The following is a 27,203-nucleotide window of genomic DNA, read 5'->3' on the forward strand; positions in this document are numbered from 1 at the left end:
AGACGGGAGGCATTTTTGGCTAAAGAATCCAGCTTTAGATAATCAGTTTACAGCCTAAGAAAATCCTCCAGGTCACGTTAAAATCAATTTTTTCTAAATGATATCTGAGGTGGGAACTATTTGTTTTCTGAGATGTTGTTGCCTTAGGCTATCCACTGCCTTGTGCCAAGGGAAGAAAGTATTTTAATTAAAAGAAACAGTGGCTATAAGGCTCAGTTGTGAGCAGATAACCAATATCAGATATGTATTTATTATTAATATAAAACAGGTAAAATGCATACCTTTTCTAACTCTGCAGCTGAGGTGAAGAAGATACAAGATGAAGGTGAGAAAACAAGGACACAGGAAATAAGTTGATCAATTGTTCTGTAGAATTTATTTCTTAAAAAAAGAAAGTATAAAGAAGTCAATATCTATCTGGACAGAAGGAAGAGAACCTAATGATACTGCATTACAGGTTTTGTGTTGTAGAGCTTCATCCTGCAGAGAAAATGTCCAAACCTTACAGGTGGTTCATCACAGGTTGTGCTGTGCTTAGCATAGAGGTAGAATTTTGTCATTGATGCTGCATAATTTAAACAGAGATCATTTTGATTTCAGGCATCTGGAAGCCAGAACTCTTAAGCAGTCCTAATAACAGAGTGTAACAATTATACTATTCCAGTAGTAAAAAAGGTTTTTTATAGATCAGAATTTTTTCTGTAGTGTTTTTATTAGAATGTCTGTAATCTGCATATATTAAAAAGTACTGATCCTACAGAGTTGCATCTTTTTGCGTAACTGTGGAACTAAATTCACAATGTTATGTTTCTTTCTTAAACCAAAGCTAGGTTGTTTGTTTTGTTTTGTTTTTCTCAATATAAGAACATCTTATGAATTCCTCTAGCAGTCTACAGACACACAGGGCAAACCTCTGCTGTTATTGCTTTTCTCTGTCCATTTGAAATTTTCTCCTCCAATCACATGAGAAATTAACTCTTTTTATGAATAATATTATTTTAAGACAGAATTATTGCAGAAGGGAAGGAAGTGTATTGAAGCATTCCTTTTTTGCTATATTTCTGTGTGAACCAGGAACTGACACAATTCTTATTGTTTCTAAAGTAAAAGCTTTTAAACAGTTCATACTAGAAAATAGAATGTAATATATTCACCCATGTATATGTTCTTTTTATGTTGTTGTTTAAAAAGGTATGCTGGAAGCGGTATGACACAGTGGTATCTTTGCAGCTCACACTTTTAGTGTGAGTGAGGTCAGAGTCAGACTCCTGTTGTTCAAAGGAACTAACAAGTTGCTGTTAGTAGAGCACTACAGAGGCTTTGGACATCGAATGCCTGTTCATTAGTGTCTGCAGAGAAATATGCGGCCGTATAGACAATCAGCATCCATGGTGAGGTTACATAGCTGCCACCTGCTACTCTAATGAGATGGAAGGCAATTAAAAATAATTACCACTGCAAACTCATTAAAATTCTGTAGGTTTGTTCAACTCTGGCCCCTCGTAATTGCTGCAGAACATTTTAGCGTATCTCAAAAATTACAGTGAAACTCAATGATATTTTAAATCAGGAATTGAGAGAGAACATGAATCACAAAGGCTCATTTCAAGGAAGATGCTTAATAGCTGTTAATGGTATGGTATGGTATTGAGAAAGTTAGCATATAAATATTATTGGAGTATCAGGGGTTTCATCATCTAACAAAATTTGAAAGTCTTCCTGTATATTGTTCCGAGATTAAAATTTTTGGATATGCATGTACATATACACACACATGGTTTTGGCCTGAGTGCTTTGAAAAGTAAAATTATCATGAAGTTTTTAAGTTTTCAAGGCAACACAGCAGGCAACATAATGTAAATGTTTAAAAAGGGAGAAAAAGCATATAACTTGCCATGCAATGCTGTCTGTAGAGATTTTCGCTAGTGGTGTCATAAGAGAATTCACAGCTCTCTGTGGCATCTGTGGCAGGCATCTGATTTCAGTGACAATGGGAAAAGAATGGTCTTTCCAGGTAGGACCCAACTTCTAAGCAACTGAGCAGTAAGTGAAGACACTTACACGGCAGGAAATCTCTGAGGTCATGGCATGTCCTTTGGGGGATCTGCTTCAGGCCCTTTTGCAAATTCAGCAGTGGTAAATTCATGAGGCTGTTATTGATAGGAGTCTTTAAAAAGGCCGTTCACCCTAGCATGACAAGCTATTACAGGGTCCCACTTCCAGCAGCCATAGTCAATATTATACCCTGTGTTAAGTTAAACTTTCTGGTCTGAAAAAAATATCCAAGCCCAACGTTGGTTGTCATTAACAAGATCTCAGAAACATGGAAATTAATTATTTATTTTTATTTTTCTGTATCCTTGTTCTAAAAATCTTAGCTGGACAAGAAATAGAGTACGGTATACTTTATGCATACACTGTACCCTGCATATAGTCTGAGCCAGAAGTGAGAATCTAGCTTAGAGATAGGAATCTTGTAATAGTTGCACAGATGCAATTTTGAAAATGAGAGTAATTTCTGAAGACTTTAAAAAAGAAACAACAAACTCCAGCCACAGTTAATAACAAAATCAGTCTTAATAACTAAAGCATTTAGGTGCTGTACAGCAATCTGAAGTTTAGTGGCACCTTCTGGGAGGCACCTCACTCCTGAGATTTCCAGAGAGCTGTCAGTGTCTGGCAGGATAAGGAACATTTGTGCAAGGGAGGCAAAGAACCAGGATCAGAGAGATTGGAGGGTCAGGAATGGGAGTTTTGCCAGCATTAAAGAGGGAGGAGGCTGGCCTCCAGGTTGGACTTCACTGCAGTCTAGGTATGCGCTTCTTGCATTCTCTTACACAAGATGTTGAACTTCTGGCCTTCAGTTTTCTAAAGATAAAATGCAGATGCAGTAATAACCAACTGGAATGTGAGATAAGCTGAAAAAGCTGCAGGTACAGTTCACATAATTCATCCTCTATTCTGGTAGAGTTACACTACTGTAAAGCTGCTCATGGTATGATCATAACTGAGACAGTTACAACTGGGCTGGATACAGAATTCTCTACAAGATACTTCAGCTTTTACTGAAATTCAGTCTAGCTACATATTTTTATTTCTTGTTGTCTGAGAAATACTATACAGTTTATTGAAGAAATGCCATATCTTAAACCAGAAGTGTGATAGGCCAATATTAAACAGCAGAAATTTTCAGATTTTAATTCCTCATTGTCTTAGTCATAATTTTCTTTTACATCTGTATTGTCTTATGAAATAAATGAAGTAAAAGCATGTGCCAGGGGATTGTTAACTTTTCGTAAAGGCTCTGATCTAATTTTCTTCCCATTTCAGACTTGATTATTAACGATGGTGCTATATTTTTGCTTTTCTTAGAGATGTGTTAGTCTCCATATTAGCAGAGACAAATCACCTTACTGCAAAAGCATGATGTCATTTGTCAGTACAGAGGACAACAGTTACATACTGTAATAATTGTGTGTTTTGCCATTGATTTATAAGCATCAGGTGTATAATCATATTCTATGTTGTGGCAGCCAGGAAGATAATACAACACACCAGCAGGAGAACAAACAAAAATGGTCTTCAGCAATATCTTAAAAATCAAAGAGTGAAATATTACTTTCTGTGGGCCTTTTGTATTTATATTCAAAATCTTGCAGCACAATAACAATAGTTGAACACAGCTTCAGAGGTCTAATGAATTAGATTTTTCCTTGGCTCTGTTGAAAATACTACATTCAGCAGTTTCAGCAATGGCAAGCCCATCTCATTAAATTAAGTACCTTAGCCACCAGTGCCAACAACACTTCATGAGGCTTATGTAGTAAAGTTTTGTGATATTGCTAATCTGGCATGTGTCCCAAAGAGGTGATCGTACGCATTTTAGAGAACTGCTGTCAGATGCAATAAATACTTGAGAGTCACCAAAGGTAGACAGCCGGTTTCTGCATTGTGGCAAGGGGCAATGAAAAATGTGGAGAGTTTTCTAGATTACTATCTAGAATATTTTTGGACATCTATCCAAGAGAATTGTTCAATTAATATAAGGCCACATTTCATTGCTTTTATTAATCAAGACATAGTCACATTGGCTTAAGTGGTACTTCTTTTGCAGCAAAGTGCTCTTCCTTGTTACTATAAAGGAAGGAATCCATCTTTTGATTATCTCCAGTATAAATACATTTGGAAATGTAGACCCAAACCTATTTCACAAATATTCTCATGATTTTTAATCAGATGAGCTGTCAGGCAGAGCATTGTTCAGCTGCTGTGTACCGGGTGTGGGTGCCCCGGTGCTGGCAGGGGCTGCAGGGCGGCCTCTGTGAGGAGAGGCCGGGGCTGCCCCACGCCAGTCACAGCCGGTTCCAGCCGGCTCCAGCCCACCCACCCCAGGGCACGGCTGAGCCCCGCGGCCACGGTGGATGGCGGCGCCTCGGGGGGAGCCTGGGTAGGAAAGGGCAAAGGGCTGCCGGACAGTCAGGGAGAGGAATGGGGGGGAAATGTGAGAAACACTTAGTGAAAAAAGTCCCGAGGGCAGAGGGGGAGGAGGAGGAGGTGATTCAGGTGCCAGAGCAGGGGTCTTCCAGGAGATGACCATGGTGGAGCAGGCATTTCCCTGCAGCCCATGGAGAACTACAGTGGAGCAGATATCCACCTGCATCCCGTGGACAACCCCACACCAGAGCAGATGGATGGGCACTGGCGGACCCACATTGGAGAAATCTGTGGAGGACTGTATCCCATGGGAGGGACCACATGCTGGAACAGGGGAGGAATGTGAGGAAGAAGGAGAAGCATTATGACCTGACCTCAAACTCCAATCCCCATCCCTCTGTGAGGCCTCAGACCTTGGGAACCCTGAGAACCCTGCAAAGAGGGTCTGGCAGGATGATGTGGCTGTACTGTATCCTTTGTGTACTGTGTCCATTTTATAAGTACTTATTTAATCTCCCTTTTGGTTATTCATGATTGCCCAATGGAGAAGGACCTGGGGGTGTTGGTTGACAGCCAGCAGTGTGCCCAGGTGGCCAAGAAGGCCAACAGCATCCTGGCTTGTATCAGGAATAGTGTGGCCAGCAGAAGTAGGGAAATGATCATCCCCCTGTACTTGGCCCTGGTGAGGCCGCACCTCGAGTACTGTGTGCAGGTTTGGGCCCCTCACTACAAGAAGGACACTGAGCTGCTGGAGAGTGTCCAGAGGAGAGCAGTGAAGCTGGTGAAGGGCCTGGAGAGCAAGTCTGATGAAGAGAGATTGAAGAGACTGGGATTGTTTAGCCTGGAGAAGAGGAGGCTGAGGGGAGACCTTATCACTCTCTACAACTATCTGAAAGGAGGTTGTAGCGAGGTGGTTGTTGGTATCTTCTCCCAAGTAACAAGCGATAGGACAAAAGGAAATGGCCTCAAGCTATGTCAGGGGAAGTTTAGATTGAATATTAGGAAAAATTTCTTTACTCAATGAGCGGTCAGGCATTGGAACAGGCTGCCCAGAGAGGCGGTGGAGTTCAGAAAACATGTAGACATGGCACTTCAGGGCATGGTTTAGGAGGCATCACAGAATCCCAGAATCCCAGGTTGGAAGGGACCTCAGGGATCATCTAGTCCAACTTTTCTAGGTAAGAGCGCAGTCTAGACAAGATAGCCCAGAACCTGTCCAGCTGAGTCTTAAAACTGTCCAATGTGGCTGAGTCAACTACTTTCCTGGGGAGATTATTCCAATGGTTGGCTGTTCTCACTGTGAAAAATTTCCCTCTCGTATCTAATCAGAATCTCCCCAAGAGCAACTTGTGTCCATTATGGTACTCTACCCCACATAGTAGTGTCAGGTTGACGGTTGGACTTGACGATCCTAGAGGCTTTTTCCAATCTTAATGATTCTATGATTCTGTGATTCTTAGTGCTAACTGGAGTATGACAATCAGGTGCAAATACTGTATGTTGGTTGTGAAGTTCCAGTAACATACACTAATGAAAAGTAATTATTATAATAAAAAACAAGATTCATAATTAATTCAAAGTCACTAAATTATAATTTGCTTAATAAATTAAATAATGATAAAACAATTAAAGAATCATAAATGATGAAAAATGTGAAAAATTATGAAAAAGGTGAGCAACAATACGCAATATGAATTCATTATGGTTAAATGATCCTAACCAATCTGATTGGCTTTGGTAATAAATAACTTAATTCTTCAAGAAGGTCAGAGCAGATGTAAATTAGTTAATTCTTTGAGAAGGTAAGAGCAGAGGATTTACTAGAGACTTTAGAAAAGCTTGTGACATTTTCAACAGAATTATTTGCACTAACAAAAAGCAAGGCTCTTGCTGGTTGGCTGGCCACGGTGAAAGAGGTTCTGGCTTACTGTCCGCAGTCCAAGATTGCTCTGACTGGGCTGTGGCTGATGGGAATAAGTCAAAGAGGACTCTGAGTAGGCACTGGCTATCTGGGGCCAAAGCGGGCTCTGAGTAGGTGCTGGCTGGCTAATCAGGATCCAAGAAGGCTCTAGGAGGCTCTGGTTGTTCATCCACGGTCCAAGAGGGCTCTGAGTAGGCTCTGCCTTGCCAGCAGAGGTTCAAGAGGGCTCTGCATAGGCTCTGGTTGGCCAGATGGGGCCCAAGAGGGCTCTAAGTAGCCTCTGGCTGGCCAGCAGGTGGAATTAAACTCTGGCTGTCCTGTGAAGGGCAGTAAGGCTCTGGTTGTCTGGCCAAGGGAAATAAAGCTCTATCTAGCCCACAGGGGAATTAAGGCTCTGGCTGGCACACTGGTGTAATAAAGGCTCTTGCTGGGTGTCTGGTGAAATAAGGTTCTGAGTGACCAGCTGCAGAGACAGCTCCTGTCTGACTGCCTGTAGACAGAGGCTGTTGTAGCCAGTGCACTAGAATATTTTCAGGAAAAGAAACATGCATTTATTTTGCACATATGCAGGATCAGCGCATGCTACTTAATATGTGCGGATCTATGCCACACGTAAACGATGATTTTTTGTTCTTCTTTAGGCAAAATCCTAAAACAGTTCTGTATATCACAACATGCTTATGCATGTCCCATGGATGGCCATGACCATCTCATATACATGTTTTAAATTGTGAAGATTTTAATTTTGCAACTTGGGATTGTCCCTTAAAAGTGAACAGGACTGTACTTGTACAGGACATCCTGGAATTTTTTAGATATCAGAGCAAATACCTACGGATTAAGAAGGATATCAGTTTTAATGGTCCTTGAGCCATTTTATACCACTGAAAATATAGGGAGCTATAACCTGAAGGCTAATAAGGTCACTTTGCACTGGTGGAACAGAAGAGCTTCAGTTTTAGTATTTTATCAGAAAACAAATCCACCTCTGTATGATAACAAGTCTGACAGGCAAAGGAGCTGATTGACCCTGAGTTCCCACTGACTCTGTGAGAGTTAAAAGCAGTGGTCCTTCTCTTGAACTCAACATTCAAAACTTCACTGGCAAACAAATATTGAGTGAAAAAGTAAAACTAGCTGCGAAATGAGCCTTGTGTATTCCAGATAGGCTGTGCTAAAAAACAAATCCAAGCATGATGGAACAACACTGGAAAGATCTTACCTGTGTTATCCTGCTTTAGGATTTATTAAAATAGGAACTCAAAATTACATACAGCTAAGGCAACACCAAATTTTCAGTATTAAAAGAAGAAATCTTAGAGGCACACTGATTAGGCTTTAAGTCTCATCATTTTACCCTTAAAAAAACCATACATGGATACACTGCTTGTTTCACCAACAGGCAGATGCTACTGGTTAAATCCAGGAATAGCCCTAGAAGTACTGTGTAAAAGGCTCCATTTCTCTGTAAGTGAACATAATCCTGTGGTCTGTCATAATTCAGAACATACAAGTATAAGCACTCAGCAAAGAACCTGTTAACTGGCTTGAATATCACCACACAATTTTACTAGGCATTTGGGGGAGTCTGTGAGATTTCTTTTCTTTCTCCTTAGCTGCTCTCACCTAATTTAAAAGAGATTAGCCAAAAGGTAACATTTCACAATAGCAGTATTGAGAAAGATTGACTGTCTTACTTTAGAACTCTTCAAATTTCTGTAAACTATTTTTTAAACAGTGGTTAAGTAGGCAAGAACTTAAGTATAGATCTCTAGGTATTGTATCATGCTTAAAGATAATAAAACTGCATGCTTAAAATTAAAAAGAAAGTAGTGTTATTAAAATGCAAAAGGGGGAAAAATCTACTTTCTTCACAGTTGTTCTCCCAATGATTATTGAAAATTATACAGAAGAGTTAAACACTTTTTTCATTCTCCAAAATTCAGATTTTCCTCAAAAAGAAAGGAAAAATGTATTCATGCTACACATACACAGGGAAACCAGCAAAATGCAAATACACAATTTCAAATAAAACTATTTCTTTTAAAATAGCTTAGTTTCTTTTTGTGATCAGTTCTAGTATTTGCCTATGCTTAAACTGGACCCCCTGGAATGTAGAATTTTGCTGTAGGAAAAGTTGCTGCACAAAAGCTGCAATGCTGTTAGAGCAGAAGTAGTTTTCACTGTGCATGCTTTTCCTACAGGTTTACATTGGTAATTCAGTTATTCTCTTGAGCTTTTGGCTTTAGAACTGGGAATAGAAATTCATGTACCCACAGCATGTAGCCAACTGCTATTAAAAGCCCACAGATCTGGGGAGTCCAGTGGCATATGAAGGTTGCCTGGTAATAAGAAACAAACAAAAAAGTCTACCATTCTTTGAGCTCTTTTCAGGAGAGTAAAGGGAGCTAAGGTCTTTCACCATCCTCCTGGTTCTTCTATGTATTGAGTAAGCATGCCATGTGCCAAATTGCTGTCAGAGAACAGAGCTCAGTGCTGCTCAGGAAGCAATAATAATTTAGGAGTGCATTAAACACAGTATAACCAGCCTCACTTTGAGTACTGTGTGCAGTTCCAGGCCCCACAAATTAAGAAGGATGTGAAGGTCCTAGAATGCATTCAGAGGAGGGCAACAAAGCTGGTGAAAGGGCTGGAAGGCATGTCCCATGAGAAGCTGCTGAGGACTTTGGTCTTGTCTAGTTTGGAAAAAAGGAGGCTGTGGGGCAACCTCATCGCTCTCTACAGCTTCCTGAGGGCGGCAAGTGCAGAGTGAGGTGCTGCTGTCTTCTGGTATTTAGTGATGGAACATGTGGGAATGGTTCAAAGCTGCGCTAGGGGAGGCTCAGACTGGACATTAGGAAACATTTCTATACCAAGAGGGTGATCAAACACTGGAACAGGCTTCCCAGAGAGGTGGTCAATACCCGAAGCCTGTCAGTGTTTAAAAGGCATTTGGACAATGCTCTGAATAACATGCTTTATCTTTTGGTCAGCCCTGAAGTGGTCAGACAGTTGGACTAGGTGATCATTGTAGGTCCCTTCCAAATGAACTACCCCATATAAAAAGTATGGTAGATTTTGACAAGTCTTCATCAAATCTCATGACTGCAAATCTCTCCTAAAAAGTATTTTTAGTATTAGTAAATTGCTGTAACAGCTTTCAATTATACTACTGGATTTCAAAACTTAAAATGAAGGTGGTTGTGTTCTAAAATGCATGGAGCTCAAGCATTACCTAACGGCTTTAGAGAACTCCGGGAGGGTAATACATGAAGGTGTGCTGTAAGGTGTCAGACTACATTTGTAAAGTCAGAAAACAGTCACTGAATTTGTACTCTCTGTAAGGACGATACAACCAAACTTTCAGAAAGTGCGTCATTAAGAGTTCTGGATAATCATCCAAAATTTACTTTGAGCATCCAAATAAAGAAACTCCATCTTTGAAAAGATTTCTAAATCAAGACCTGCTTTTTCTCTGCTTTCCCTTTATTCATGAATTGAATGGACTTGTATTTGACCTCAGCTTGCTAGCTTAGCTTCTGTATCCCCTTTCCACAAAAGTATGTTGGACTTTCACATTCAGATCTACCCAGCCTCCTCTTCCCCACCTTGCTTCATGGGGTCTGGTACTAAATTGTAAAGTGTTTATTAATTTCATTGCTTAATGTAAGAACTTGCAACATTAAAATTTCTCTGCCTGAGACATCAAACATTATTGTGGGGTAAGAAGTTACTGTGTGCTGGCAGACCCACAATAAATATGAGTGCTCTTAGCCTGTGGCAAATGCAACTTAATTTAAGTTAGCATGAAAGAAGGCTAAGCAAACTCAATTTATTTTGCATTTGCCATGGGCTAAAAGAATTCACAGTGGAGAGTTGCTGTAGATCAGCTGCTGTGTATGTGAAAGCAATTCTTTTGTCAGTTAGATTGGTGTGAAATCAGGGAACAATCGGGATAGAAATCAGTCATTCTGGTACTGCATAATATCAGTATCCCAATAGTCTATTAAGCCATCCATCCCTCAGTGTGAAATACTAGACCAAATGAATTTTGTGTGGAGAAAAAGAGATTTGGAGAGGTATTGTTTGGGGTGGACATTGTTAGCTTTTTAACTGGAGTCAGAATTTTCCCAAGAGTAGTTCTTACATTGCCAAGCAAACATAAGAAAAAGAAAACAAAAAGCAGAGACATCACTTTTGACTTTTCAAGTAAAATTAACGGTTTATAAGTATAATGAATGTGATTGTGTAAAACACCAACTTTTTCTTCCTGGAAGTCAATGCAAATGCACCAGTGATATCGCTGTGAGCAAAGGTGTGTTCCTGTTCAGTGTTTCTTGACTCCTTTCAGCTTTGCTCAGCACTGCATTGCCATTCATTTTAAACCTGTTCTTGAAATTGTAGCATCCTGGAGTGCAAAAATAGGGCAGTCGTTGCTTTTCTTGCCCTCATGCAAAAACATTCTTAACAACAGACAGAATATTCTATAGAAAAATTCTACAATGTGAGGCAATGTAGTTTTGTGAGGGGCAAAAGTAAAACAAGGGAAAGAAATGGAGAATTTCTGGCTTCATTGAAGCTAATGGCTAATTTTTAAGGGCTTCAACAGGGAAATAGCGTCTCCCTCAATTTTAACATTAAAATTGTTTTTTCCCCAAATATTTTCTAGTGCAAGCATAGTGTGGGAGCCACCTCGGTTCATTTGACAGCCGGTGCCATTATAGGATGTCAAGACTGTGAGTTTGTAATGGTGCTTTTCACTCTTAACATCCAGTGATCGATATGGTTGTTACAGACTTTCTGAGTTGGGCATTGTATAGGTGAGGAGTAGCATGACATGAGCCATGCAACATGTCATGCTGGAAAAGCAGGGCTGCGACATGTTTCTTTGCTGACTGCCACACAATTGTGCAGCCCAGTCTGCTTCCTTTTGGCATGGGCTACCAGAACTACACCTCCTTTGGCCCTGTCAAGGGCATATCATGACTCTGAAAGACCTTCATTTTTATGGTAGATACAGTCTTATCCTGTTTAGACTTCAAGCTGACCAGACCTGAGCCTTTTCTGCTCTGGAAGACAGAAGAACAGCATTATAATCCAAAATTACAAGGTGTACTAGAGTGCATAGGATATTATCTCAGACTCAGTTTTATGTGAGCAGAGCTTCTTTCTGACCCAGAAAATAGAAACACCTGCATTTCTTCAGAGTACAGGCAGAGGGAGGCCACTGGGGGAACTGCCCGCAAAGACTATACAGACACGTTGATGATTTGAGAGGTGTCTGAAATTATGGCCAGTGTAGTCACTGTCTTCTTGTTAGACTGAAACTAGGCTTCTCTTGCCTATTAACTGTGGACTTCTGAACCTTGAACTTTGGAGTTCCCTGTTGGCTGAAGACTGTCCAGGCACCTGATATGTCTGGGTCAAGACTGTAAGCCCCTCTGGAAGAGGAGAACAGGGAGGAGGATCAGTTTGATATTGTGCTTTAAATATTTCTGTTATTCCCAGAGTAACAGTTTACTGTGTATTGTCAGCTCTGCACCAGGATTAGAAGAGAAACTACAAATATGATTTGAACAAAGGAGAAGGTGAAGTGGTTACAAAGTTGGGAAAATGTTGAAAAGTTGACAGGATTCAATCTCCAAGGGGCTCTGATTTCCTCATGTACTTCCAAGCAGTAACCTGGGTGCAGCCTTGGTTGAATATGCAGAAGAAATGATTCAGCTAGCAGTAGCTTGGACAGGGGAGGTTACTAATGAGACTAGGATGTATCTTCTGGGAACCTGTCTCTTAAATTTTACCTAGAAGGTATGTATGTGGTTTGTTCTGAATACAAAGAAAGCAACAAAATGTGTGAGAAGGACTCAAAACTTCACTTTTAACCTACTAGTCCACATGCATTTTCACCTGTTTTTAAAATAATATGAGAATTTTAGTAGGACCTCCCCAAATCTGTCACATCACTCTGCTTTGATATTGAAGTTTCTCTGGGATGTTAATTCTCTGTTTTCTTTTTTACCATAGCTAGATTTCAACTCTATCTACCTTCATAAATGTCAAAAGTTACCCTATCAAAATGTTTTTGGCTTTGCAGCCTGTAACAAATCACATATCAGAAATGGAGTCTATTGTGCAACACTTCCAACTGTCTTTTGGCTTGTTGCCTGCTCATAGTGGCTATATACAAAACATAATAAAAGAGATTTCAGGAAACAGGACACTTCAGCTAAACACACTCTCCCCATGCTGATAGTTTTCCACCTCCTTTCTCTGTTGTACTCACTGTGCAACTTTCCCTATGATACTTAAACATGGAGCAAAGTTTCAGATTAATTGATAATATTCATCTATCAGAGCAGGCACATGCAGCCCTTGGGTGTCAGTCTCTGCTGCCTACATATTGTATATAAAGCATTAGAAATTAAGGTTTTAAATACTAAGAACAAAAAGCTAATATGGTTTGAGAGAGACAGAGAGATTAAGAACATCAAAGATGCCCCCCCGCCTTCTGCAAAGCTGATAGGCAACTCACTGCTAGGGTGCCACCACACACTAATGTGTGTAAATTCCATTTGGATCAAAGCTGGCTCAACTTCAGCCAGCTCAGAGAGTGGGAAAAGCTAGTTCAAGCATCTGCATCTAAGCCTTGGATCTACAGTGTGCTTTTAATCTTTCTGCCTTTCCATTTCCTCATCCGTATAAAGAGAGCATTACCTCCATTAAAAAAAAAACCTGAATATTTGCTACAAAAGAACAAAATGTTCATTGAAACAGATTGTCCTATCCGAGAAAGAGAAGGTAACTGCTAGGCTGTAGAGTAATGATCATCTTCCTGTCTTTTTCTACAGCTACTAAGTTCATCATTCAGTGTGTGACAGCTTCGGCAGGATGTAGACAGCACCCCACAAACTGGAACTTCCATAAATGAATGTTTAGGGCGCTTTCCTGGATGCAAAGATTATCCTCAAGCAAAGAGAAATGATGACTGAGATACTTAAAACCCAATGTGAGTAAATAAGCTATTTGTCATTTGAACTGAAGGACTGGCTGGGACCATAATACTACAGCAGAGTTGGGAGGTTGGGGATAGAGGGAAATGCCTTACTACAATTAAATTAGAAGTCCACAGAATGGGAAAAAATGAAGTAAACTTCCCCATTTCAAACTTTCTGTTGGAAACCAGGAGGCTGGTTTCACTTCTTACAGGTTGTTTCTTTCTTTTTTTTTCAAATAGTCTTTAAAGAGCTCATGACACAAGTCCAGGCATGCAGTTTGAAGTAAAGTTTGAAGACAGTCTAACTACTGGTTAATAATGACAATGAAGTTCTTTGGTGGCTGGAAGGTGGGAGAAGGTCTAAGTATTTTATGTATTCCACATATATTTTTTCTGGTACAGTTTGGTAAAAGTCGCTGACAAAGTCAGGATACCAAAAGGATGATATTCAGGCCTAATATTGTCTGTATTTTTCTGGTATACCTGATTAGGACAAATGTGTACAATGCAGTTGCTGGCCTCTAATTACAACCTTAGGTGGTCTTGAGGAGCAAAAGTGAGATGCAGCAGTGCTTGGATACCCTGATGCTGCCCTAGAAAGAAAAACTGGAAATTTTGGAGTAAAAGAGAGATAACCAGTTAGCTTTAAACTGTGCTGCAGAGAAGCCTCAATTCAGTTGTCATGGTTTTTAGCTGGGATAGAGTTGATTTTCTTCACCATAGCTGGTATAGTGCTGTGTTTCGGACTTAGTACAAAAATGTTGACAGCACACTGATTTTTCAGTTGTTGCTAGGTAGCGCTTGTACTAGTCTTGTGCCTGGTGCACAAGAAGCCGGGAGGGGAGGGGGCACAGCTAAGAGAGCGGATCCAAACTGGAAAAAGGGGTATTCCATATCATATGATGTCATGCCCAGTATATTAACTGGGAGTAGTTGGCCAGGGGGAAGCAGCAATCGCAGCTCAGTGACCGGAAGCATTGTTCAGTGGGTGGTGAGTGGTTGTATCGCTTCTGGCTTTTTTTTTTCTTTTTATATTATTATTATTATTATTAGTGTTATTATTAGTGTTATTATTATTGTTATTGTTATTGTTATTATCATTACTGTTTTATTTTAGTTATTAAACTGTTCTTATCTCAACCCACAAGTTTTCTTGCTTTTGCTCTTCCGATTCTCTCCCCCATCCCACTGGGGTGGGGGGAGTGAGTGAGCGGCTGCATGTGTTCAGTTGCCAACTGGGGACGAACTATGACATCAATGAAAAAATAAAATGGCAAAGGTGATAAGCTTATGGCTTCAGGAACACTGTATATATGACTAACACTTGTTAATGGCATCTAGTGGCAGACAATAGGGAAGTCCTGCGCTACCTTTTCAAATTTTGTATACTAAATAAACTGCTAAACATAGAAAAATCTTCTCTGCTTTGCATAAATGAGAGGGAAAAGGCAGCCGGACCTGAAATGACCAATCTGAACACAAGAAATAAAGCCAGTCATGATAAACCCTTCTCAGTATGAATCAGAGGCAATAGCTAGGGTTTCTAGTTCATGACAGAGTATAGATTGTACTTAAATCACATTTTGGTGAGTGTCACCGTACAATTTACTTAAAATCAGGTTTTTATGGTGAGGAGGAGGGTAAGCAGATGAGTTTCATCCTTTTTCCGCTTCCTTCACGTTCTCAATTTTCATCATATTATTTTCACACATTATCACCGTCTGGAACAACCATGGGACCAAAAGCAAAGTTCAGTCATGTATGTATGTTTTCATATAAGTGTGAAGTTATCTCAGCAGTAAACACACAATTTTTCACTTCTTCTCTGACGATGCAATGTGCACGGCACATTGTCACGGCTCTGCTGGTTAGCATAACTTTCTCCAGTGACCTGTATTGAAGTGAAAGTGAAGTTTTAAATTTCTGTGTTAATATGATTTTTGTTCATCTCGTACTTAGAGAGGAGATGAGGAAGGGAGGAGAAGGGGAAAGGGCAGGCTCTTCCCTAGTGAAGGATCCCTGCAGAAGTTTCCTGCATTGCTGTCGCTATTCAGGCAGACACAGTGTAGAGCTTGAGTCCTTTTTACTTCTGAACTTCTTTCTGAACTATTCCCGGAAGTCCTTCCTGAACTCTGTCCCTCTGTCTTATTTGGGACAGGCATGTCTGGTTTGCATTGCAATTCAAGAGAGCCATTAATTATGCTGTTTCTGTTAACAATTACCATGTTTCTTTTGCTGACAGAAGAACCGAGGGCAATATTTCATTGTGCTGAGCAGGCACTGTACAAATACTGATTTCAAACTCTTATCACTTGAATAGCTACATGTGTTAACTGTAAAAATAGGAAATGCAGCCAAATAAGTTGAAAATAAAATATATTTATTTATTTTCTACAGGGATAAAACGTTTCTTTCTTCTGACTGAGCAGTGCCAGCCTAGTCTCTGACATGCATGTTTAGGCTATGTTCAACCTGGCCTGTCTAAGCACATCCCATTTTTAATGAAAAGGAAACAGCCACAGCTCACTGTATATCACCAGTCTGAACAACTGGGGATTGAGGTATCAAGACACATAGTGGAGTATATGGACTGACCTCAAATGCAGCCTTAGAGCACAGATTAAGATTTCCGAGTAAACTAAGATAGACATTTTGACATTCCTTCCTTCAGAAGTTCACCTTAATTAGAGATTAATTTTGCTCCTCTCTTCTATGTAAATTTTCACATTTATTAAACTTAATTTTTTATTCATACTGCAACCAGTTACATAAAAATAAATATGAGTAGCTGATAGTCACAAATTAATTAATGATCATTCCAATGAGAAATAGATGTAATTGTAGTAAGCTACCTAGAGTACCAAGTACATACTGGATAGGTATGCATACTGAACTGTACACATTAAAATGGTGTACTGTATAGTATTGTTGAGAAAACCTCTTCCTGATAAATGTTTTAAGTCATGCTGCCATATCTTTCTATTAACTCAGTGAAATCAGACATATCCTGATGCTAACCTCATGTAGTTATAACATTTAAATAAAAGTTGTCCACCTATTTTTAAACATATGGAAAGCTGTGTGTCTCCAGTCTGAGAAATACTATGATCAAAGCGTCAAAAGAACAATATCCTTGCTTTCTTTTAAAGAGAATGTAACATTTGTATTCAATTCGTAACTCCTTTACAGAGAGGAAAAAAAACAAACAAACTGTGAAGTGTTAATGTGAGTAAATACATGACTGTCAGAAGAACAGCCAAGTTACAAAATGAGTAGGCATACATGTGGAAGTTAAATACCAATAGTACTGAGAGCCATTTTTCAAATGTAAATTGTTATGAATTGTATATATCTGTATTTATACGTTTTAGACATTCAAATGCTGCTTCATGAAGAAAAGTTTGTACTTGTATGCATGAGTGGCAGGTTAAGGAAAGTAAAAATCCAAACCGCAGCTATCCCACCATGCACCACACTGCTTACACTGTTATTGGTCACTGTACTACTTGTGTTCTTTGCGGCACATGCGCGTGGTCAAAGAGGACCTAATTGAGCTTAGTATTGTACAGAAACTTGCACTTAAGACAGAAATTCATTTGGATCCTTATTTATTTGTTTGTTTGTTTTTTGTTTGGAGGTTAAGGGAGATAGCACGTCACAGTAGCGGTGCTGAAAAGCTTCACCAAAAGGAAAAGTTCTGTAATGCCTGAGAGAGCTTGAGGTGCTGAGTGACTTTATCACTCCAGAGAAGAGATAAGGTAGCTAGATGTCATCACTTGAAAATGCCTTGTCCTCAGATCTCCCACATTTAATTTTTCATTTAGTTGCTGACACTTGACCAAGCCATGTTTTAATTTAAATAGCTCTCGTGAAAGATTTTCTTTTTTTAGAGCAGAGATTTCACTCATAGTATCAAGTAAATTAAAATGTAGTTCCTGCCAATGGCATTTCTCTTCTCTCTGTCTCTTTTGCCTTAGAATTCTAGATCATACTGGCTTTTAATTTCTCACATTTTGTGAAACATGAGAGAACTTTATAGCTAATTAATTGCTACAAATTCCAGTATCCTGAGAAAATAGTTATCTTAAATCTAGTTTCAGGTACATGGTTCTGTATATATTACCATACATATACATATAATTCTGGTTATATATTTATATATAGGTGGATGTGTATTCATTTTTCACAGCTACACTTATATACTCTATACATTAATATGTCCGTATGTTAAAATTACTAAAATATTTGTTCTTAGAATGCCCTTGAGAAGCAGGGAAATAGGGAAACCCTAATCTCAGTTTTAAGAAATGGTAAATAGTGTTGATTGTGAGGGAAAAACATCCTTAGGTTATCTCAGTAGTCAATGGTAAGGAGACTCTTCAAGGTTTGTGTTAAGGTACACATAGGGTGCCCTGTTCAGACGTGGGCCTGGAGGGTTCTCCTGACAACAGGGAACCTTAATTATCTCATATGTGCTTAACCGGGGTGAGCACTTCCTAAAGGTGCTTGCACAGATGAAAGGCTATGGGCAAAGAAGTGTTTTTTGATCTGGTTATCAAGTAAGGGTTGCAGTCACTGGGCCATCTGTAGCTGTAATAACTAAATAACCATAATCAAATGTCATAACTAATGGCTGTCAGGTGAAATAACCAGAATTGGTCATATCAAATAGCATTAGTCTAATCTCCATTACTGCTGCCTGTTGTTGCTGACTGTTTGCTGTGGCAGAGTTAGCAAATTACTTTTTTTGGCTGCAGGCACTGGTTGCTGATCATCTGCACAAGAGATACAGGAAGCTCGTTCAGGTAGTGGCTTTAAAACTGAGCCATTGCTTGACTCTTTGGCTGACATACCGCAGGCCAACTACCCTGCTAAAAACATGATCCAGCTGAGCTTGGCCTTAGCTAAGTTTGCATAGGTTTCTTTTGTCTTACGGAGCCTATTTTGAAGCAGTGGGGAAACTGAAGTGTTGCCTGGCTTTCTGGCAGAGGTGATGGCTTTGAACCACTGCAGTCCCTGAGAGCTGCAAAGGAGCCCTTGGCTCCTCTCTACCCTGCCCAGGCACCCACGCCTCACAGGTGCCGAGGAAAACCCCACTCAGGCACTTCCAGCCATGCTTGTCCCCTTCTGTGCTGCCTCCCCCTGCCGCCTCTGGCCCCTCAGCTCGGCTCATCTGCTCCATGCCCTCCTTCCTTGTCTGGGAAGCCCTGGTCTTGCTGCCTAGCACCTTGTCTTTCCCTGCAGGCAGAAAGAGTGAGGGACTTACTTGTCCAGGGAAGAATCATTCCTGAACTGATCCTTTTGCTTTTTTTTTTTGCCTTGGTCTGTTAAATACAGCTTTCTGTGCCTTTTAATTTTGACCTTTTATCATGAAAATTAAACTGTTGATACTACTCCACATTTAGAGACGTAAACCAAAGAACTTGGAAGCAGAAAGTGAGAGGTTAGCTCAATTTACTAAAAAATTGAAACAAAAAAAACCCCCTACATCAGACAAGTTTTGATAAGTTATATGTTTAGTCTTTTCTCAGTTGCTCACATTCCGGTTAGCAAGCTTGCATGTGAAATGAAATTTTATAGACCAACTATTGGAGTCAAGGATTGTGTTTGGGTTTTGTTTTGTTTTATTTTTAAGTACTAAGCAGATGGTATTTATAAATTAAGAACTTTTCAGAGGTATAATGGTACTTATCATAAGCAGGAGATAGGATGAAATAGGAATATACTGGGATAAAACATTCATACAGGGACTTCTGAACGTTCACACTGGTCTGTCTTAGTTCTCTCTTTGACTACAGTAATATAAATCATTGATGGAAAGCAGTAGCAGAGATTTGGCATTTAGCAAGATTGCAGCGGAACATGGATTCACCTTGGTGTGCATAGAAAGGCTCGCACAGCATGCTTGCGTTTACAAGGTAGCCTATTCTGCTTCTCCTGGATATTACCTTCCCCATAGGGACCTGAAGTTCCCAAGCCATGAAGTTTCCTTGGCAAGCTGTCATATTAAAAGCCTGATTCTGGATGTGCCATGAGGTACCTCACCTTAGGAAATTCTGAACGTGTCCCCCACTACTTAGCTGTGTATTGTAGGTGAGGTTTTCCCTCCAGATACCTTCCTAAGGGCTCCAGGGGAGGTGAGGGTTGGCAAAGCCCACTTGCAACCTCAGAACTGGAATCCACAGCAATCTTACAAGGCTTTACAAGTCATAGACTGGTCTGAGGGTCCACTTCCAAAAACAGATCTTGGACTGAATGGCTTTGGTATTCCAGTGTGGCCCATTAGGACTACCTATTACTTGTCAAAATTGTCTTTAGTGATTTTTTGAGTTAATCCTTAACCACAGCCAGCTGAAAAAATGGAAATGCTCTGTTTGATTTTTAGTAGATTCCTCACACAAGTCATGTCTGAAGGCAATGATAAAACTGATGAGGAGATTCTTCTATTTTGATTGTTAAACACAATACAAAGAATGCTGTACTAATCAGGAGACTACAGTTTTCCACGAGTTCATGGATTTTTTGCTTCCTTTGATATCCTTTTGAATCTCTGGGTAAAATATCCTGGAGGAAAGGTGAGTTGTAGGTCAGTGCTCTAGAGCATGCTAAGAGCATTGCTAGCATGCTGGTCCTTGTTGAGAAGCTATGCCCTCATGAGGGGCCATATTCTTTGAGGCTTTGCTTTTTTTTCCCTGTTTTTTAACACATTTTCTTCTTTTATTCTTCTGGTCTCAGGGCTGTTGATTCCCTTTTGCAGAGCATGCATAGACTGTACAAAATAAAGAGCTATAAGGACAGTTTTGTCAGTGTTATCCAACTGACATGGTGGTGAACTCGGTGTTCCTCTACCTGACCACACCAGCAACATAATCCATGCCAGCACTACTGGGTGACATCTGTTGCTTTTGATAATCAAAGATGATTGAAGTCTCCCATTCAGTCTCCTTCAACCAGTCTTCTCAATGACTTAAAGATGTGCTAGCCCAGGACCTCATGGGCCACAGGTGGCAGACGCGAAAGAGATCTGTGGGGATGTGGAGAGGTAAAGGTGTGCTGATATTGGTCAGGCAGGGGAAGTCCAGAGATACGAGGTCAGGCAGGCAGCAGGGACAGAGCTGTCGTCATCAACCTTTCCCTAGGCATGACTGCAGAATCTGTTCAACAAGAGACAGCAGCTGCTGCCACAGCAGGATCCACAGTCACTGGCCAAGCAGCACATTAAATCATTCCAGATGATGCCAGTGATTACAGATGTGTCTCCAGCAACTTGAGAGTCCCACAGCATTTAAGCTCATGTCTTCACAGACTTTAGGACTTATAATACTATGTAACACCGACAGACACTCTGAGGATTTCTCCACTTCAAAACCAGTGATTGCTGAGTCTTTAAACTTTCCTGCTTTTCAGAGCAGAATCCTTCCAGAGCCTTACCCGTTTGCCTCTGACCAACAGGGCTTCTGCAGATAGGACATGCTGATGCATTTCTATGGTGGAAGGAAATTAATTTATTATGGAGGATTTAATGGCATCCATCAACTACAGATAGAAGCACACTGTGAAAATAATCTGTGATCACCACAAGCGATCACAGTCTGGACCACATATGAAAATTTTAGAGAAAAACTTTATTTTTTAAAAGACTCCAGAACTTAGGAATATATCTACTTTTATAAAAATATAATTAGTGAAACATCACCTTTAATGGCTCAGTTGCCTATCCTGCTTAAAATACTTCATGCCTTAACATATTTATGGGTCTTTTTTCCTTAACATTTTTTGAAGCACCTTTAGTAAACCTAAATAATTCAAGATACACGTTAATCACTTTGATATACTGCAGAAGTGGAAGTTGATTTTAAATTGATAAACTTTTGAATTGGGACCAGACTGTTTAATTGAAGGCAGCATTCAGTAACAATTATTATTGCTGTGAGTCTCTGTTTCTAGTGGTAATAGAGTCAGATACAGGACCAAAATCTGTAAGTGGCCAAGTAATTCAGGAAACTTAAATTCCGTGTAGAGATTTGACACATACCATTATGTTTAATGTTGGTCTCAGGTTCCAGTGTTGAGAATAAGGATCCAATCTGCAAACAATTTGTATACCCCTGGGTAGGCATGATCAAGAGATGATGTGTATACGATTCGTTTTGGCCGGAGTCTAACCCTTCCTGCAGAAATTATACACTTTAAATACAGTCTGCTAGTCTGTTACCTCTAAAGAAGCAAAATCAGTATTGAAATGCTATAAATTAATAAATATGTGGACAGTGGCAAGATAAGTGTTTATAACTAACATATTTGCATGGCGTTATTCGTTCAAGGTAGTTGAAAACAGAAGCACTCTTGTTTCTGCACGGATTGTAGGGTTTTACACAGGCAGCAGTAACCAATTTCATTTCACTCTTGGTATATCTTAAAAGAAATGTTTCTAGAATCTCTACTATTTTCTTAGAAGTCTAGTCAGCAGAAATTATTCCTGCTGATGCTGCATGCCATTTTAATGGTTGATGGAGTCACTGAACTTAACCCAAAATTCATTTCCACAATTATTTATATGTACTTTCATTTTTTTGCAGAACACGAACTGCTGGTCCTACCAACCTTATCTATACTTTCACTCTTTTTCCTACTGCAAAATGAGAGGAAATCACTCACAGGTACTTTGATTTTATGTGTCATATTGCTTGACATACCAAAAAAAAAATCATTAAAAACTATTTGAAACTGAAAAGTCAGCACATACTAGAGCCAACACAGACATCTATCTCACTAACACATCTATAGAAAACATTCATCAAAACTTAGAATGTCTATCAGAGTGTAATCACTCAAGTATTTATGTCTCTGTCTAGACTTACTTCAGTGAACACCTGTTTTACAGCAAGTGACACTACCTGTGTTAGAGAAGCTGTATACTGGTATAGTGCTTGCAGAATTTGGACATACTTACATGGTTGACAAAGCCATTATCTTCCAGTGCTTCAACAGGCCATACATCACTGTCCCAGGCTATTTCTTCCTGTCATGCTAAGCTTCATCTCCCTTCAACTGTAAATGTGTGAACTGAAAATCCTCCTTTCTCAGGGAAGACCAAAAGTTGCCCAATGGATACTGCAGAATCCAGTATATTTCATTAGGAAAATACTACAAATGATGTTTCTTCACCATTAGTTGTATCTTGAAAATCTGGATTCAAAGCCACAATTGCAACTTAGAGAAAAGTGCTGCTGCTGCAGCAACTGTTTCTCAGGTCATTACTCCTGTCCAAAGAAAAGTACCGTGAGCTAGTACAAGAAAGGACTTTCAGGCCTAAAATGGTGCTTAAGATTTGGACTCTGATACCTAAACTCCTAGACCTGCTGCTGTGTTTAATTCAGAAGTGTTGAATATAAAATATAGGAGCTGTTTATCAGAGGAGATCAAATCCAAGAGGTTTCTTCCTTGGATGAGACAACTTCTACCTCTGAATTAGAGTCACTCCCAGATTCTGGCTGGTTCTGCACTTTTCTTCTCTGGTATGCTTTAGCAAAGATGGAGAGCTGTCCCACCTGTGGATTTAGCCCTCAGTCAGTTACCTCTAGGAAAACAAGATTGATGAGTGTGAATCTGCTCTTCAGCTCTCAGTCAGAAGGATGATGGGTCCGTTGCAAGGTAGGGACACATCAGCCATACTTTAAACAAATCTTATTGCTGATCAGTCTTTAAATGGAAGAGCTTTTCAGCTCTTGAGTGAAAGTGTTTCCACTTTTCCTGTCAAAGCCTTTGAAGGTTTTGGGATTTTTTTGAAGGCTCTCCAGAAGCCTTTAAATTGGACCAGCTCAAATCTGACCACACATAAAATACAGACTTCATAGTACATCAGTATTACAGAGAATAAAAGAAAGCCTAGGCTTCAGTTTGAGACATAAAAGGTCAGTATAAATAAGTGTAGATACAGTTATGATAAGCAGAAGGAAATTTAGTTTGGAATGAATTTTGGTGTTGTTTTAATGAGAGAAGACACTTACTGGAAAGATTTTTTGTGATGGCAAATCTCATAGCTTTATGAATAGTTTCCAAATATTTTCTGATGGTAGTATTAGACATTGAATGAAGCTTTAAGAAGGGTCTCTGTCAGGATGTACATCAATGAAAAGTCTAAGTGTCAGCAGGACTAGCTTAGTGGGTCTTGATTTACAGAATCAGTGTAAAAAATATCTTTCCTTGTTATGGGACCACTCAGTTGTATAAAGCTTATTTCAGTTGACAGTATTTTCAGCCTACCAGCAAAAAAGTAAATGATACCTACAAAGTCAAAATTATAGTAATCAAAGATTCTACTTACACTAGAATGGGCTGCTACTGTCAGATTGTCCACAAATAAATAAAACAGCAACTAGTACAAATTTCATAATGGAAAATAACTCTTCTGCACTTCTTCGCCCCTGGTCAGGTCACTGGACAACACCAGAAAAAGCCTGGCTCCTTTCTCTTGCATCCTCCCTTCAGATACTTCCATACATTGATGACATCCCCCCCGAACCTTCTCTTCTCCAGGCTAAACAGTTCCAGCTCTCTCAGCCTTTCCTCAGAGGAGAGATGCTTCAGTCCCTTAATGTTCTTAGCAGCCATTAGCTGCACTCTCTCCAGTATGTCTGTGTCTTTCTTGTACTGGTGGATGCCATTGGCCTTCTTTACTGCACTATATATATAGCCTACACTTGTAGCTTGCTAGGGTCTTAATATTGTTTTTAATGGATTCCTCCAATAAAGAACAAAATAATATAAAGTATTTATTTGGTTGGTTTTTTTCAGGTCTTATTTTTCAGAAAGAAGGATGAGAAAAAACCAAACATAAAATCCTTCCTTTTCTTCAACAAGCAAGGGCTTCTAAGGAAGGGATAAGATACTTAAGGGTGGTGTGGGTGTGTATGTGATAATGTACACATAATGTACAGAGTGAGGCACACCGTTTTGATGAAAAAAGAGAATTTTATTCCAGGTTAAACTTTTAGCATCTTATGAATAAATTTAACAGAAAAAAAATAAACTGTTAATATCTTTAATTTCAGAGGGTTCAGGCCAGGTCTGTTGCTGACCTTTGACTGTCCGATTCTGTAAATAATAGTGCCTTAATTCTAGATTAATTTTAGTGCTTACAGACTTGGGATGAGATTGTTTTACTGCAGAGTATTAGATGCATAATGTAGTCATCACTTTTTGGAATTCCAATTGCCCATTGAATTATTTTTTTCTCAAACTAAATCCCAGACCTCAAAAGACAAGAAAGTTAAGTTTTCCTATCCCAGATCTATAAGCAACAGCACTATAATTCTTCAGGAACTAAAATGTGGAAACTGGTTAAACCAAGGTACCCTCCTCAGCATTAAAGTACCTTCACCAGGATGTAAAATCCAAGCCTTACTCACATTTTGTGACAAGAAAAAAGAGGTTTCTTGATGCATATGACAGAAATTAGGGGAATGAGTCACGGGGTTGTGTGGTGGAGAGGAGGAAACACCATACCATGTTGCTGGCCAAATTGACAGATGAAAGAATGAATGTGGGAGAAACAAATGACTGTAAATATGAAATATTTCAGAGTTTCCTTAGCAGTCCCACCTAATTTATGCAAGACACTGGCAGCTGAGTGACCAGCTTGCCCCACAAATACTGGTAGGCATTTGGAAGAGCTAAAGTAACTTCGCCATAAACTAAATTTGCATAGTACAGTAATTTAGTCCACTTACCTTCTACAAAACAAGGTGAAGTGCTAACCAGGTCAGTATCCTTTACAGATATTTTCTACTTATCTGAGCCTTTCCATTTTATTTTCTGTGACTTTACATCTTCACATTTGCTCTCTGACACTTCAGTGAAAGAAACATGAAGCACATCTCATGCAGAGTGAGACCTGTGCCTGGTTAGTGAGTTATTCAGGCTTTTAAATACTAAATAAAAAACACACTGAAAATATTTGCCCTCAGTGCAGTTAGACACCTGAACAATCCTAAACTTGGCCAGGCTGAGATAAAATTACTCAAGAGTGTAAGGTTTAAAATCTTGTGGATTTAGCTGTGTTAGGCCCATAGTTAAAAAAAAATGCATATGTTGTTATTCCATCCCTGGCAAATAAATTACTCTGGAGCTGTAACTGTCTAAGTAATAGAAGTGTCTGATTATGTGGCCAGTGGGTCAATGGAGGTGATTCTCCATCTGTACACCGTTCTTGTCAAACTCCACCCGGAGTACTGTCCAGTTCTGTGGTCCCCAGCACAAGACAGACATGGACCTGTGGAGCAGATCTAGAGGAGGGCCATGAAGGTGATCAGAGGGATGGAGCAACTCTCCTGTGAAGACAGGCTGAGAGAGCTGGGGTTGTTCAGCCTGGAGAAGGCTCCAGGGAGACCTTACTGCAGCCTTTCAATACTTAACAAGGGCTTATAAGGAAGATAGAGAGAGGCTTTTTGCCAAGGCCTTCAGTGACAGGACAAGGGACAACAGTTTTAAACTCCATGTGCAGAATATCTAAAAGAAGCTGGTCAGAGATACTGGACCGTGGCATATCGTTGACATGCAAAATTTCAGCATGCAAGGACTCTCTTCCTGGTTCGCTGAAAGTAGAGACATGTAGATTGATTTACTTATTAAATAGATTAGATTTTCTGTGCAAAAACTCATACAAACTTAATCCTCTCATTTTCTAAAATCCATTGAGAATATCTCTTTTTATAACATTATTGGAATGTTGTAGAAATCACATAGAGGCTCCTTGCACAGAGATAACTTACTAGAGATCCTAGCTGGAAATTTTACCAATGACTTTGAGACTTGCTAACTTCAATACATTTTTGTAGTTTAATATGCCAAAATATTTTTGAGACAATTTGTCTGTATTTAGTAAGAAGTGAGTCATTTGTACTCTGTGTAGACCAACAGTGTGTTCAATGGAGAAGAGAATGAAAGAATTTGATTAAGATGTACCACTTTAATTAGCACAATGTCCCCGAGAACAGAAATAGAACAGCTTTAAAATGCCCTTCTGATTTACAGTCTGAGGGAGATTGATAATATCTTCTAACAAAAGGTATAGAAAGTGTCTCTAACACTGCCCTGTTTTTGTACATTGTCTGTACCAGTGAATGACTGCTGGCTATTTTTGCATGTGTCTGAGTATATTTTCTCATGGAATTAGTGAAGGGAGATTAAGAACTGGATGTACAACATACATCTATTTTAATGTGTGCCAATGTTCCTGACAGATCTGAATTCTTTTCTTTGCTACTATGCTCTTTTGCAGTGGCCAATGTGGAGTAATACGTGAATATTTCACTTTTGGGCATTAAATCCAAACACAATTAGTTAATAAGTACAAATGAGTACAGTTATTACTTTAGTCCATAAACTGTTGGCAATCCGGATGAGTGCCAGGGCTGTGGATTTGCAGTGCTGTCACATTTCAGGATTGCAATGCTTTCAGTGTTAGCAGCAATGCATTGTCTACACAATCCTTAGTAATGATTTTGGTTCAGCTGCACAATCTTTTTTAACAATAGGGAGGAGGCTGTAGCTTGACTATGTCCCATGCAGAATTCTCCATGGACTGCTGACTGTAGGAAGGGAAAGTAACCTTGCTACACTAAATTAATCTTCATGAATGCAGCCTTTCTTTCCTCCATCCTTCATCAGACCACAACCATAGCTTACATGTAACCCAAACTGAATACCCAAGTGAATGCAAAATATTATTTTTCCATCCAAAAAGTGATGGATGCTTACCAAGGTACTGCTCTCTGTTTTCAGTAGGGTTGTAACAGTAACTGGCCTCTTAAGACCCATGAGCTGAAATGTTGCAGTTCCTTTAAGACTATG

At 39.6% G+C, this 27,203-nt stretch overlaps 1 long non-coding RNA gene across 9 annotated transcripts in view; it reads left to right on the forward strand.

Moving 5' to 3' along the window:
• Positions 1-27,203, forward strand: part of LOC135316396 (uncharacterized) — a 93,399-nt gene that overhangs the window by 16,617 nt on the left and 49,579 nt on the right. For 6 of the 9 annotated variants that reach the window (XR_010375748.1, XR_010375747.1, XR_010375753.1 and 3 more), the window contains 3 exons: positions 13,204-13,361; positions 13,590-13,697; positions 21,929-22,009. This is a non-coding gene — a long non-coding RNA (uncharacterized LOC135316396). The remainder of the gene's footprint in view (positions 1-13,203; positions 13,362-13,589; positions 13,698-21,928; positions 22,010-27,203) is intronic. The other 3 variants (XR_010375754.1, XR_010375752.1, XR_010375755.1) reach the window with 3 other exon arrangements.

Source organism: Phalacrocorax carbo, chromosome 1, assembly GCF_963921805.1.
Source record: "Phalacrocorax carbo chromosome 1, bPhaCar2.1, whole genome shotgun sequence".
Classification (NCBI taxonomy): Eukaryota; Metazoa; Chordata; class Aves; order Suliformes; family Phalacrocoracidae; genus Phalacrocorax; species Phalacrocorax carbo.